Below are 15,568 nucleotides of genomic sequence, written 5' to 3' on the forward strand. Positions count from 1 at the left end.
CCTTAAAATCTTTTATTTTTCTAAAGTTATGACCAAGTGAATTTTCCACTCATCCCTAAACGAGGGGGTTGTAAAAATCACATCGTCATAACTTTTGAGCATTCAAAGATGTTTAGATTAAATTTGAAAGCTGCCCATGAATTTAAATTTAGTATAAGATGAAAAATTAATTACTCGTTGGCTTAACAGTTAGTTAGACCAACAGAGACAAGGGTGCTAACCTTTTTAGATATTTTTGTTTCCAAATTTTAATTATCGCTTTTTTTTGCAAATCATTCTCATTTGAAATATAAATGAACATCATTATATATAGAGTTTTCAGAATACCTAAATTCATGTGTTTGCTCTTTCTTTTATTTTGCATTATCTAAAATGTAAAATAATCATGTGTCAGCTCTTAGTTACTATAGAAAGTTTAAAAAATTTAAGATAAATAATTTGTATACAATATTTTCAAAAAAGACATGTCTAGGACAATAATAAAGCTTAATATGATAATATAATAATAAAGCCTAATATAATACCGAAAGTTTTAAATAAATCCATGTCTTTAAGTATTAAATCTGCAACAACTCCTTCCTGGCTTATGTCAATATCTTCAGTTTCATCTTCATTGACTTTCCACTACCCCAATGTGTATGTAAATGATTTTTTCTTTGTTGCTTTGATTAATAATCCTATCAAAAAATAAATGTCTATTTCCATCATCAAGCTCCCATTCAAGCTGCCCTATCAAGGTTCCATTCTTCAAAATTATACCTAAAAATTGTTCTTGTTTTTCATCAATAATAATAAAAAAAAGATGTGATTTTTGCATTACCAGCTATTGCTTTTTTAAAATCCTTCTCTAGTTGCTTTCTTTCCAGAAGTTCTTTTTTTAAACTAGCTTTGGTACATCTTTTTTACTATTTCTTCATACAAAAGATTATTAAAATGTTTTGAGACTCGACATGTTAATGCTCCTCTCTTAATTGCAAACTGAATGAGGTCTTCTTGTTCTGGCAATGTTTTTTCATCAAGCCATGTTAATGTTTTGTTTACCCTGGCTTTTATTTTTAAATCTAGGAAGCCAAAAGTTGCATTAGGAACGCAACGTAAAATAAATCAAGCATGTCCAAGATCCTTTTAACCTCGATTGTATGTGGTGGAGCAGATAGTGTGGTTTTTATCCTTTCTTTAGATGGATTTGAGAGCTTACCAGTCAAATACCATTTGACTGGCCATTTGTCAGTAAGGAGCTTTTCAAAGCTGTCTGTATGGAGCTTTTCAAAGCTAATAAAATCTTTACCAAATTTTTTTTATTTTTAATGACACAAAGTGATTGGTGTACCTTATCTTCTTTAATATTCAATGTTTGACTAAATATATCCACATCTGTATAAAGAATTGATTCTAGATTACTTTTGAAGTTGGATAATTTTTTTTTTGCTTTCTGGAAATTGTCCCCGAAACAAAAAAAGATTAAATTCTCATACATGTTTTAAATTCCTCTATTACTTTATTAAAAAGCGTTAAAAACTTACCAACTCAAGAATACTCTTTCCTGTTGCATTTTCATAAACCAGACTCATCCATGGCTAAATAATTATTTTTTCAATCAAGCCCAATCCTTGCAATTGCACAAGTGTCACATAGTTACTTTAGAAAGACTTAAGAATTTGCAAATTTTATTTTTAGTGTTGCTGAAATAACAAAACAAAAACAAAAAAATTCAAGTATAATACAAAGTTGTAATGAAATTCTATTGAACTTAATATTTATCTAAAAAAATCTGTATCTTTCAAGAAAGTTTATATAAGTTTTTTATGTGTAACAACAATCCCTGCCATATGGAACAAGACATGAAATCTGTTACCAACATATCGAAAGAATAGCCCTGGAGCAACATTGTTTTTTTTAAGATTTTTGAATGCAGCAAGATCTCTTTTGAAACCATACCTGATTTTCAGACAGAAAAAAATTACAGTTTCATATTTTCAAAACAATTTGTGAAACAATAAAGAAAAAATAAAGTTTTTAATATTATTATTAAATATTTTATAAAGTTAAATAAAAAAAGCCATTACATTAGCTTCGAAATATTTTTCAGGACTGTTATGGCAATCCCATCAGTTCCTTTAGCTGGTTTTACCTTCATCTCGTTATCTATTGTTTTAAGAGCTGATAATGTCTTTAAATCAATAGTTTTCAGTGGATGAACATTGCAGTGCAGTTGTATTAATTCAATATCCATGTCCTCCTGAAGCATCTTTTTCACAAAACTATTAAAAGGTGCTCTGTCTGACAGACAACTTTTAATTTTTTGAGAGAATATGTCTAAAACTTCTATTGATAGCATTTTTTTGAACTCTGTAAATGTATTGGCAAGTTCTTATAACACACTGACTATATGAGTAGCACAGTCAAATTCTGTTTCCCCAGCAAATTTATCGGTTAATAAGGAATAAGATTTCTGTGAAGGATAGGTATTGATAAGAAACGCGTTGAAATGTGTGTTTAAAATGGTGGTTGCATTGAACACCAATGCTGCACATTCACAATAAAAAAAGTCATACTAGCTTAAACCAATGCTGAAACGTCTGGCTCAAATGCCATTCTATTTACTGTGGATGAGCGGGGTGTTTCCTGAAGTTCTGTGTTGTGTCATGTTTTAGAAATTTTTTCCAACAAAAATGAGACACTTTCCACAAGTGCATTGTTAATAATTGCAGCATAAACACGATTTCTTATGGGTAGGTCATATGTTTTTAGTTTTTCGGTTTACAACATTGTTCTACTTATTTTAAGAACTCTTAACTCATTTATACATTCTGGAGTATAGAACTTATTCTGCTGAATTCTTTTTTTTCTTTTTGCGTTTGAATGCTTTAATTTCCAAAATTTTATTAAAAAACACTGTCTTTTAAGTTTGTTTTGGGTCATTAAACTTCTTTAAAAACAAACTGTCCGTTGCAGTTTTCTGTTCTTTACTTGTAAATTTTGTAGCGCATTTTTTTTTTTTTTTGCATAATAAAAAACAATTATTAAACGGACACGAAGAATGATGGTACCTATATATATATATATATATATATATATATATATATATATATATATATATATATATATATATATATATATATATATATATGTATATATATATATATATATATATATATATATATATATATATATAAATATATATATATATATATATATATATATGTATATATATGCATGTATATATATATTTTAAACAGAAACGGCTTGTGAGCAATTTTTAGTGTGTGCAAAAAAAATATTGCCGCCTAAAATTTTGATCAAATTTTATCAGAAAAACAAAATTTTATTGGGTATTTTATAGTTTTGTTGATTTTAAAGTTTTCTGCCTGTGTACTTTGCACACTTCGCAGACACCACCAGCCAGCAATGTATACACGTATTTAAAAAATATATATTTCTTTTATATATATTTATAAGTTTACCCATATATAAATGAATAAACATATATTATTAAAATAAATAAAAATATATACCAATAAAAATATATGATAAAGAAAAAATGTTAGAATTTAATATACAACACCAACATTTTAATTAGGACTTGATACTTTTCCTGATAAAATTAGAAGTTCCTTATCCAATGAAGTTACTTATCCAATGTGTTTTTATACAAAAAAAAAAAAAACTTAATAGTGCATACTTTCATTTTTTGTGGAGGATTTTTACTTAAGTATTTACTTGATAATTAGGTTAAAGTGTTAAATATTTTTCGAACAAATTAAAAGTGTTTGTCTGTTAACAACGTTAGTTTAGTCTGACTTATTCACCTTTTATACTTATATACTTATACACATTTAATTACTTATATACTTTTATACTTTTAAGACTTATTTACTTTTAATAATTTTGATATCACTTTATATATCTTAATTTTATTAAAATTAAATACTATTTCTAAGTAAGAAATAACATATTTAAAAAAGTTGAGCATTTTATTCAAATTGCCAACTTAAAATGAATAAAACAATGACCAAAAACAACCTTTAATAAGTCGAATTTACGCTGAGATTTATGTATATTATATACAATTTGATATAAAATCTAAAAGTTTTAAATTAGTCGCAACAAAAATAGGTTATAAAACATAACTTAATTAAAATATTTATACATCCTATTAAGTTTTCCTTGCCTTTCCAATCAGAGACATAAGACAATAATTGTCAATGTTTTACTTTCTCAACGTTGTCAAAGCAACGTTTTATTAACGTTGGCAAAGTACTACACTTTTTCGAAGTTTTTTAATTACCACATTTTCAACGTCGGTATCCGTCCAGTCGGCGTGACGTCACTCCGTCTTATAAGTATTGTTTTAAAATTATTTTCAATTGAGGGAAAACAATCTAAGAAATCTGTTGCGGTTTGTTGATTTTTTTTTTTTTAAATTTAAATCCTATGAAGTTGTTGTGCAGTAAGGTTGCACTAACATAATAAATAAAAAAATAAAAGCTAAAGTCTTTCTAAAGATAAAGTACTCGAAAGAAAGTGGTTGAATACGAAAAATCGTGCTGTGGATAGGAGTGCATGTAGCAAACAATGGTTTCCTAAAATCTTATAGTATTTATCTTTGTTCAACACACTTCATTTCTGGTTGGATACTTTTAATTTGCATCTTAATTTAGTACAGGTAAACAAATATCAAAGTATCAGTACTTTTATATCCTAAAACAACCAAAATATTTTGAAGTGAGCATTATAAAGCGTCATTTTATTCAAACATAGATTAACTTTTAAAGTAATTGTAGGACATAAGGTTATTGTTTAATAATGTTTTCTTGACTTTGCGTATAAGAATAAATAGTTTGTTTACCCCCAATTCATTATGGTTACTTTTGATTTCGTGATATAGTCACGTGATTCCGACTAGATGGATATTTTACGTTGAATTAACATTGTTTTATAAATAGATTAAATACGTTGAAGAAGCAGCTAATGCACAGTGGGTCAAAAGTGACATTTTCTAGCCAAAACCTCTAAAACCAAAATTTTTTTTTAAAATTAGAAACAGTTTATTATATTGAAAAACATAACTTGTAGAAAAAATAACATTTGTTTTTTAAAAACTTATTAAAAAACTCATTTATTTTCCATTTATAAAAAATTCCGTTTTTACCCAACAAAATTAACAACAAGGATATTGTTTAAATTTATGTTTTACGCAGAGTATTCTATCGTTGGCTCTTGCAATAGTTCAAGTACACCAGATGGTAGACTTTTTTTTTTGTTACGTATCTTCTATTTTAATGTGCAAATTAAAGGATCAGATGCACATAAAAGGCGATGAAAAAGGTCTAAATTGTTTTTTTTTCCGATCGCATTTTCTTGTAAAATTTTCACGAAAAATCATAAAAACCTATCCTTGTTCGATATTCAGCACAGACTTCAAGCTTTCTCAGTTTAACAATATTTTTTCGTCTTGATTTTTCGTCTAATAAGTTATATGGAGCATACATTTTAAAAACCTTATCCAAGCATGCAAAGTTGAAACGCCATGTTTTATATTGCCTTCTAAGGTTTTTTTTTTGAAAAACTAAAGATAAATTGTTCATTTCGATTGGAGATGCACCACACACTGAACAGCATTGGTATGAGTTGGTTGCTGTGGAAATAATAGTTTGAAATTTTCCATCTGTCATTGTTAAAGTTACAATATGTGGTATTTCAACTTCCTTTGTTGTACCGTCCTCCAATAAAACAGGTACAACAGATAATGTTATCTCTTTAATAGAAGCCATATTTGACTCATATTCTGCAAGAATTACTTCATTTGATTCTTTTCTATACTTAAATCTCAGAGGTCTGCAGTGTTTAGTTGACGATGGTTTCGGATTCCTCCAAACAACCTGTTTTTTGTCATCTTTGAAACAATATAGTTCTAGAGGAACCAAGCAAGTTGTGAAAAGTGATTCATCTGTATGAAGTTCAATAGAAACATCTGACAGTTATTTATAAACAGATTGTCCTGTTGCACCATCAAAACCAGCTTTGTATACTATAAATAGTTTAGTACAATCTTTAAGCACAGGTGAATTTAACACAACACTATAAGCTGAACATATTCTTGATGCAGTATGAAAAAGAAGAGTTGTAACCTCTGCAGAGTAGTCACTGACCTGAATGTTTTCAGGGTAGCATTTATTTTTAGCCTTATTTAAATATGATAGGATGGGTATAGAGAGCAGAATGGAAGAGCATTGTTTCTTAAATGCTGATAAGTTTCTTTGGATAAATTAGCATCTAAGACTTGCGCTAATGATTATTCTGAAATAAGTGATTCTGTTGATAATTCTTTGTTGTATATTTTTTTAACCACTTTTGCTTCTATAAACCTTTTATCCCTTTTAATTATGCGATCTTTAGTTCTCACAGACGCATCTTTAAACAGAATTAAAGGGCGTCCACCTTAAAGTATAATATTATTTTATCAATTATTAAATCATTGGAATAATAATACAAATAAATTATACACATTATAATAAATTTTCACATAGTTAAAATAAACATACCACAGGTTTTTGTTTAAATTGTTTTTTTTTACAGTCAAATATAGTTTGGTTTAACCAAACTTTATATCTTTTTTCAAATACTGCACTTGTTCTATTCGATTTTTTCCACTTCTTTTTAGCATGGTAAATGAATTTTGAAATAATTGACAAGTTATCATTAGATTTTTCAAAATTGCTTTGGGAAACAAAACTCAAAATCTTTGCATGTAAATCATCATTTTGTAGTAAATTATTTTCCATTATATAATTCATAAGACATCTCCTATCCATTTTTAAGAGATTGTCTGTTCAATAAAATACTTTTAATTTGAAAGAAAGTAACTTAAAATGTTTTTAAAAAAGTAATTTTTTTACAAGCAGTAACTATGAAACTCAGTTCCTTTCCTTTATTTCTCATTGGTTGTTATCGTGTTTTTTATCGATTACATATAATTTTATTGTTTTCGGAAATTAAAATAAATAATAAAGATTATGTCCCAAACTTGTACTACGAAGAAGTATATAATTCATATTTTATCACAGTCTCTAAGTTTTTATTACTTTAAAACTGTAGCATAAAAAATTAGGAATAATGGTTTCAATGCGATCTAAATGTTCATTGAGCAAATACGAGGAAGTTACTGGAAAGCAAATAAAAAATACAAAAATATTTAACTTTACACTTATGTCTTTAATAAAAATTATTATAAAGTCAAACTGCAGTTTTTAAATTTCAAATCTTCTTAAATTTTTTGTTATCGACCAAAAACGCATTAACAAGAAACTTGACGTAGTTAATTGAATTTAAAAGTGTATTCGTTTAGGCAGCTATAGGCAGCCAATTTTTATACCACAAGATCAATGTCATATTGGTATTCAATTATATATCATTTTAGGCGGTTGATACAGGTTGATCCGATGGTTTTAAATGGTATTTTTGAAAAAAATAAAAACTTATAACTCAAAATTATTGATGTTTTCATTGTTAAAAATATTTATATAAAATGCAAAAAATATTTTTTTTTATGTGATTTAAATATTAACATAATACTATTTAAGTCATTTATAAGTTAAAAAATAAACTTAAACTTCTTTAAAATAAGATATCAAAGTTTTCAAAATATGTAAAAAAAAAAAAATTTTTACACTTTTTTGTTGTTATTGATAAAAAGTATTTAAGGAAATATTTAAACAACAAATATGGCGTTTTATTGAAAAATTATTTTTTAATAAAATATATTTTCAAGATTATTAATATATCGAGCAAAATTTGCCTTTTTCAAAATTTCGTAATTTAAAAACCTTTTCGTATGGTTTTTCCGGCTTCTGACCCACTGTGTAATGTCTAACATGGATAAACCTTAAACTTTGCGACGTTTTCACACTGATTATTTGCGTACTTTTATTCAACAATGAATATAAGCGATTTTTTAAGAAGATAAGATAGGTTTAAATTTATAAGCGTTAAAAATATAACGTTTAAAAAGCGGTTTATTTTTACCGTTGATAAAGCCTGAATTTTAAAAGGTTTTTAAATTGGCTTTTTTCAACGTTGAACAAACGTTTTATTTTGAGAAGCTAAATTACGTTACGATTTCAACGCTTATTCAAAGTTTCAATTTACCGCGATTTAGTATACAAAAAAAAATCATTGAATCAATGTTGAAAGCACGTTTCTTTTTTTTGACTGTAACGTTTTTTCTATGCTGCAACTGGTTTTCAACGTTGATTCAAATGCTGACATATTTGCTGGGAGGCCACAGTCAGATTATTTTAAATCTTGCATTATTTCAGTTAACCAAATATTTCTAAGAGATTTGATTAGATGGACATAATTACAGTATTATAGCACAACTAAAGCCAAAATCTTGCTTCCAAACACTGACTACAGAGATTCTTCAAAAAGAACAAAAAAAAGAAGCCGACGTATGGCCTTCTTTGATGGTGAGGCTGAAGAATTGGAATTTCAGGGAAGTTATAAAATTTAGAAAAAAGAACATCAGCATATGAGAAGATCAATGACAATTTCGGATTTCTAGTAAACATTCAAACAATTGCCAATGTTGAACTAAAAGACCATTGTTCAAACCTAGCACAAATTTATAAGAAGGACATAAATGAAAATGAACTTTTTTTTGAGTGCCAGCAATTTAAATATTACATTTCAAAAAATGAACATTCATTTACAGAATTTTACTCAACATTAAAAAGAGACCACTTGGAATCAACTTTTCCAAATATTGAAATTTCCCTTAGAATTTTTCTGTCAATGATGGTCTCAAATTGCACTGGCGAGCGATCATTTTCAAAACTAAAGCTTATAAAAAATGAACTCCGCTCAACCATGCTGCAAGAAAGATTGAACTGTTTGTCGTTAATGTCAATTGAATTAGATGTTCTTTTAACCATTGATTTTGATGATATTATTAAAGAATTTTCAAGAAAAAAATCACGTAAACGTCACATGTAAATTTTATCATTGCTTTAATAGATGTTTCCTATTTTAGTATTTGATTTAATTTTTTTACCAAGGAAAAAGAGGGCCCCCAAATTAAGTCTAGCCTAGGGCCCCCGATGGCCTTAAGACGACCCTGTTTAAACCACGCAATATTTATAAATTTAATACCATAGTTTTCAAGTTTTATTTACAAGATGTAATGATCGACAGTGACAATAGCCTTACTGAGATCAATAAATACATCTAATATATTTTTATTTTCATCAAATGATTTAAAGATATCATGAACAAGATAAACAATAACCTGATCAGTAGAGTGGCTCTTTTTAAACCCAAAATGCTTGCTATAAAGAATATTGTTTACATCTAAAAAGTAATACAGTCTTTTATACATAATGTGTTCTTATAACTTTGAAAAGCATGATAATATGGAGAAAGTTCTGTAATTAAAGATAATAGTTTCATCTCCTGATTTTAGTATAGGTATTACCCTGGCAACTTGCAACTTAAGTTTATCGGGAAAGATTTCTTTATTTAAAAAGAGCGTAAATATATGCAAAAGCGGAACTTTTGAATAAAGTATTGATTTAATTACTACATTACTGCTTACATCATCAACTCCATTATCTTTATTTGATTTAAATAATTACATGGCATCAACCAACTCTGTTTCTATTAGCATATTATTGTCCATTGTATTATTATTAGAGTTTTGGTATGACTTGAAGCAAGTTTAACTTTTTTTTTTGCTTATGATGCTAAACTTGGACCTGTGCAAACAAATGCATGGTTAAAGAAATTAGCAATTATTGCGTCGTTAATAATTTCATAGTCATTTATAATTAATTTTTTTGGTAAACGACTAATATCCATATCTTTTTTACCTATAACCTCTTTTATTATGTTCCAAGGTTTTTGTATATCATTTTTGTATTTTAATAATTGGCTTCTATAGTAAAACTTTTTTTGAGCGCTTAACAATCGCCACAAAAAGACGGTAATTGTTTTTAGAGTTGTTTTTTTTTTAGAAGTTTTTTTTTTATGAACTTCTCATACAATCGTTGCTTTTTTTTCAAAGATTTTATGATTCCGGGTGTTATTCCAGGGATTTTGTAAAGTTTTTGTTTTAATAAATTTAGTTGTTATTGGGAATGCTTTATTGTAGTGACCTTCAAATATATGATAAAATTTATCATGAGCTTCATCAACATTTTTTGTTCTCAAAACAGATTCCCAGTTTGTTGTAGATAAAGGCTAATAAATGTCACAAGAGAAGCGTCCTTAATTACTTGTTTTTTAATTTTTACTTTTTTAGAAAGTTGTTTAAACAATTTTTGTGCTGTTATAAAAACCGGAAAATGGTCAGATATTTCTGTAATAAATATTCCAGTTTTTATTTTTATGTTTTTGAAATTATTAATTATAGTTTGATCAATTAAAGTAGTAGTACTTTTTGTAATTCGAGTAAGTTTCAAATGTTTCAAAATTTTCTTTTGTTTTTGTTTTGGCTAGCCATTGCTTAGAGTGCGATAAATTTAAACGTGCTAGCATAATAAAAAAGGTACAGAACTATTTCACTAATCTCGAATAAGTACTTGGTTTAAATTAAAATTATTAACGAAAACCTCTGACGAATATTTTATCTCATTTGATAATAGCAAACTTATATTCTGTTTGAATCCTTTTTACATCTTTCCATGGCTGTTTTCTTATTTCCGTCGTTTCGTTCGCGTAGTCATCATTAATAATTATTTTGGTTCCTTTGAGTTTTTTTGATAGCGTTAAGATTTTATTTTTATTTTGAAAGTCTAGTAGTTTAGTAATTATAGTTCTTGGATATTTTTCTTCCTTTATTTTTCCAATACGGTGAGCTCTTTCAATTATTACGTCTTCAGAGATTCCCAGTTTATTTCTAAATAGATCTTTAACTTCCTTTGCACAGTCATTCCAAGATTCCATGGGCAGCTCAGCTCAAGCCATCAATCTTTAGGTTATCACGGCGTGAAGGTCAATAGATATTTTTTAAAATTGTTAATTTTCCTGGCAATCACGCTGTTTGTTTCCGATGTTTTCATAAAGAAATTTTCTTCCTGAAAGTTGATACTCTATATCGTTGATGTCTTTTTGAATTGTTATAACCTTCGATTTCAAGCAGATCTGCTATTATTTTTAGATTTGCACCTAAGATATCACTAAATATCTTTTCCTGTTTTTTTAAAAGGTTGATAGTTTCACTAAGAATACTATTTTTTTGTTCTTCCAGTTTGGTGGTAATAAGTTTTCAATATTTACAAAACAAGTCTTGCTCTTACAATGCCGCAGATGAAAAAAAGAGTCTAGTATATTTATATTTATATATATATATATATATATATATATATATATATATATATATATATATATATATATATATATATATATATATATAATTTTAAAATATCTTTGAGAACTTAATGTAAATTTTGTTAGAATTAGATGCCCGATACTTTTAATTTTTTAAAACAAGCCTTCAAGTAAATTTCTCTAGCAAGTAAGATTCATCTAGCATTTTCCTTTAATAACCTGGAGATGAACTCTAAAACCATGAAAAAAGCAGCACGATTTGTTGGTGGTAACTTTTCTAGTTTAATATTTTTTTTACAAACTATATAAAGATATAATACTATAAAAATATGACATTTTTTCAGTTTAAATCTAAATTTTCTTAATCTAAATGAAGGGCGTAAGTTCAAAAAGTCATAATTAAACGTTCAAATGTTTACCGCATTTTCCTAAACAAAGATTCTGCATTTTCACCAAAAAATTCAATGAAAGCCTTTACAGCAGATTCTCCAACTTCTTCTTTGGTTGCCCAGTAATCTAAAATAATTTCAGATACTGATTGTATACTATTTGAATTTTGAAGTATTTTTCAAAAACAACGTTTTTCTTAACAAAGTATTGAAGATGTCGAGTCACATCCTGACTATTCTTGAACAAATAACATATGTTGTCTAAAATCCCTTATTCGAAATTGAGCATCTTTTATTCTCCAGAGTATTTTCTTCCTTTTATGATAAAATAAACTTCATTTACTTAATCTTTCCAATGATAAATTAGCATCACTGCTATATCAGTATCATCGGAAAAAACAATGCATGGTAAAATTATTTTGCAACTTCCAACAGTTTAGAGACAATTTTTGTATCAGCATCCCCTTTGCAAAGATATACTTTTTGGCCATCTTGTTTAAGATAATCTGACAAAATAAAATTAACTGTGCTTTGCTGTGTGAATTTGATAGAAAACGCTTATGTGAGTTCGGAATCTAATTATTTTCTCTCATAACAAAATTTCGGGAAAAACCATTGCATTTTGTTCTAGCTATGTGTTTATTAGATTTAATTGAAAACCATTTATTATGACCATTAAATATAATATAAGTGGTGGCATACTTTTGTCTTATATAGGTGACGTAGGTCTCAACAATTTTTATAAATCTTATACCTTTGTTTCAAATAACTCTGTGGAGTAAGGAACCTCTGTTAAGGACATACATGCACAAGCTGAAGTTTGTACTAGACTTAATTTTGTTGTCAGGAAGAATCACTTTGCGTAAAGATGATTTGTTTACTTTCAGCGTTATATTATTTTTAAATAATACTTGTGAGGTATGAATGAGCTCGTAGTCAAAGTATAGTTAACCGTCATCCTCTCTTTCTGCAGTTGCTGCAAACCTATTAAAAAGTGTTGAATCGACATAATTAGTTTGTTTGTCTAGTTTTACGCTATTAGTCAAAACATCCAAAGAAAAAGCCTTTTCTCATTTTTAATCTTTGCTTCATTGAACTTAAGACAGTCAAAAAAAGTTTTTAGACCAACACCAATGTTCTCAGCCTCGTCGCAGTTGACACGATCTTTACCATTGACTCACACAACACTCTTGGATAATAAATATATATTTTTTTTGTGTTCTTTTTTTAATTTATTTTTATTCCATTTTATATTAAACCAACTTTGCATTTAAAAGAACGCACCAGGGTCTGCTAAACTACAAGATCAGAAGAGAGGTCAGCCTTATACCCTGCAGATTGGTGCAATGCGTGACAACCATCTAAAAATTGTTGTGCAACTACATGTTTTTTTGTCTAAGATATTGAATTTCTGGCAAGTATAACCTGGAGTACTTGTTATAGTTTTAATGTCCTAATGCAGCAAATAATTAATCATTTTTGAGATTGTTTTAAGATGCAAATACCAGTAACAAGTTCTCTTTGGAACTAAGAGTTCCTTTATGGTACCAATGTAGTATATGTACATTATACAAAGTTTTGCAGTGTGTCATTCATATGATGTGTAGGTTAATATGGCAAATTCACTATTTTTGAAAGCATCTGTATTACCAAGTCTGATTAACTCTTTCTTGTTCATATAATTTTACATTGTCATTTTATAACTGTATTCAAGTCCGGATATATCTAGTTTTTATTCGTCAACTAAAATAGCTATAACTTGACTTATGAATGCACTCTTAGGCCAACATGTGACTTCATAAGGAACTTGAAACAGTTTTTCTTTTAAGCATATGTTTTACCGTCTCTTCAGAGCAAACTTGCTTTAACACCTTTTTCAGGCCAGTTCCTGCCATTAGTTTTCCAATTCTTCCAAGAAAACCCATCATTGTGTGAAACCCTAAGAGTCGACATACTCTTTGAGGTTTTGATCTTTTATAACACCGAGCGGTTTCTGCCACAAAGGCTGATCAAACTTTACGCAGGGAATAATTGTTTTATATTTATTAGCTTTATCAATTATGAAAAGCAGTGTAAGTATATGCAAGTTTCATCTTAGGAGTTAATCATAGGTAAAAACTTGATGAATGCTTTTTCCTTACTTGTTGTTGATTGTGATGTAGTGTGCATCATATAACCTGACCAGTTTGGGCGAGGATTTTTTTTTGAGCTAAAGAACCATGCGACAAATCAAACAATATAACTAATTTCGGGCGCACAAAATACTTCAGATACAAATCTTTTATTGGTTTAAAACTTACATTTAACAAACAGTGATAGCTTGATCCGTGATAAGGCATAATTTTAGATGACACATCAGATATGTTTTTAATAGACTTGTGTTTCAAACTCGTTATGCTTTCATAACTGTATTTAGAAGATAAACATATTGATATTAAACTTATTCCGTGAAACGTTCCTTTTTCAATGTGCCAATGTGCCGGTCAGTGTGCCAATGTGCCAATGTGCTGGTCAATGTGCCAAGTTGTGATCTAGATTGTCAGTCACTCAATGTAGGAAATTCGCTTTTTGTTCTTGCACAGAATTTACTTTACTAACTGCAGCAGATGACTTAAATAACTTCTGTTCATCGGTGGGTATTGAAGATCTAAATTTATAAAGGTGATTCACAAGCCATTTTGTTGCAAAAGATATATCAATCTACGCCAATCCCAAATGGAATTAGTGCTTTCATAAATCTACGTCGCAAAACTTGAGTAATTAATTGTCCTAAACTAATTTGTCAAAGCTTTTCAACAATTAAAAGCCTTGAGAATTGCTGTAAACTCTTTGGAACCCACTTAAGTCTATATTCAATGTCACCTATATTTTCTTGTGATTGATATACAGATTTAATTACATCCATTTTTCTGATTTTGCTCGTTATTATACTTGCAGCGGGAGCAATAATATTATCTTTAGTACAAGGTTTCTTATTTTGAATTTTTAATATATCAAAAGAAGCCATGTCTCTGAACACAAACTAAATTAGATTGACTGGAGAGTTCTCCTAAAAAAGTATGATCACCATAATGTTCAAGTAACATTCATTTTAAAGATTTTGTTGAGTAATATGAATAAACATTACTAAGTTTTTTGATCTTAATGTGCACATCCGAAAGGGTACAAAGTTCGCAATCAGTCATAACAAGACATCCAACAAAAATCTACAGCATTTCTACATTCTTCCTCTCTATTCAAAGAACGTTCAATCATTTTGTTAATCAATGGTATGGATTCAATTTTAGCAATTGCTGAATGCTTGTGGTCTACCTTTTTGGTACAAAGAAAACGTTTTAATTTCCATTCAAATACTTCTTCAAATAAGTTTCTTTTTTGGAACACATATTTATTGATCTTTACAACTATCCACAAAATTATTTCCACAGCTATGATAGACTAGTACTTTTGTACTTTTATGCGTGTTCTATCGCAACTGGACTTCAATATAACTAAAAATGTGCAAAAATAACTTTTCTGGTATGTTTTCTTATCCGAAACCATTTTATAATAAAAAATATATTTGTTTTTCTATTATGCAAAGTATAAATAAACAATTAGAAATGATTCAGCAAAACCTCATTAGTGAATATGAGCTATTATTTGCAAACCGATGTTTTAACAAACTGTGCGAAATAAGTTTTTAACAAAACTTTTATTAGATGTATTGTAAATTGCGTTTTACTTCCATTCTTTTGAAAAAAAGTTTATAAGAATTTACTTTTCCAGTACTTTGATGTGTAAAACTATCATTACCACACCTTCTCGCCTAACTCTAAGTTACAACTCTCATTATTTTTTTTGGTCTGAAATAA

General features: G+C 28.1%; 1 protein-coding gene across 2 annotated transcripts in view; it reads left to right on the forward strand.

The window, feature by feature from the left end:
* Nucleotides 1-15,568, forward strand: part of LOC136083970 (TNF receptor-associated factor 3-like) — a 127,703-nt gene that overhangs the window by 25,940 nt on the left and 86,195 nt on the right. The window lies entirely within an intron of this gene.

Source organism: Hydra vulgaris, chromosome 08 (genome assembly GCF_038396675.1).
Source record: "Hydra vulgaris chromosome 08, alternate assembly HydraT2T_AEP".
In the NCBI taxonomy this organism is placed as follows: Eukaryota; Metazoa; Cnidaria; class Hydrozoa; order Anthoathecata; family Hydridae; genus Hydra; species Hydra vulgaris.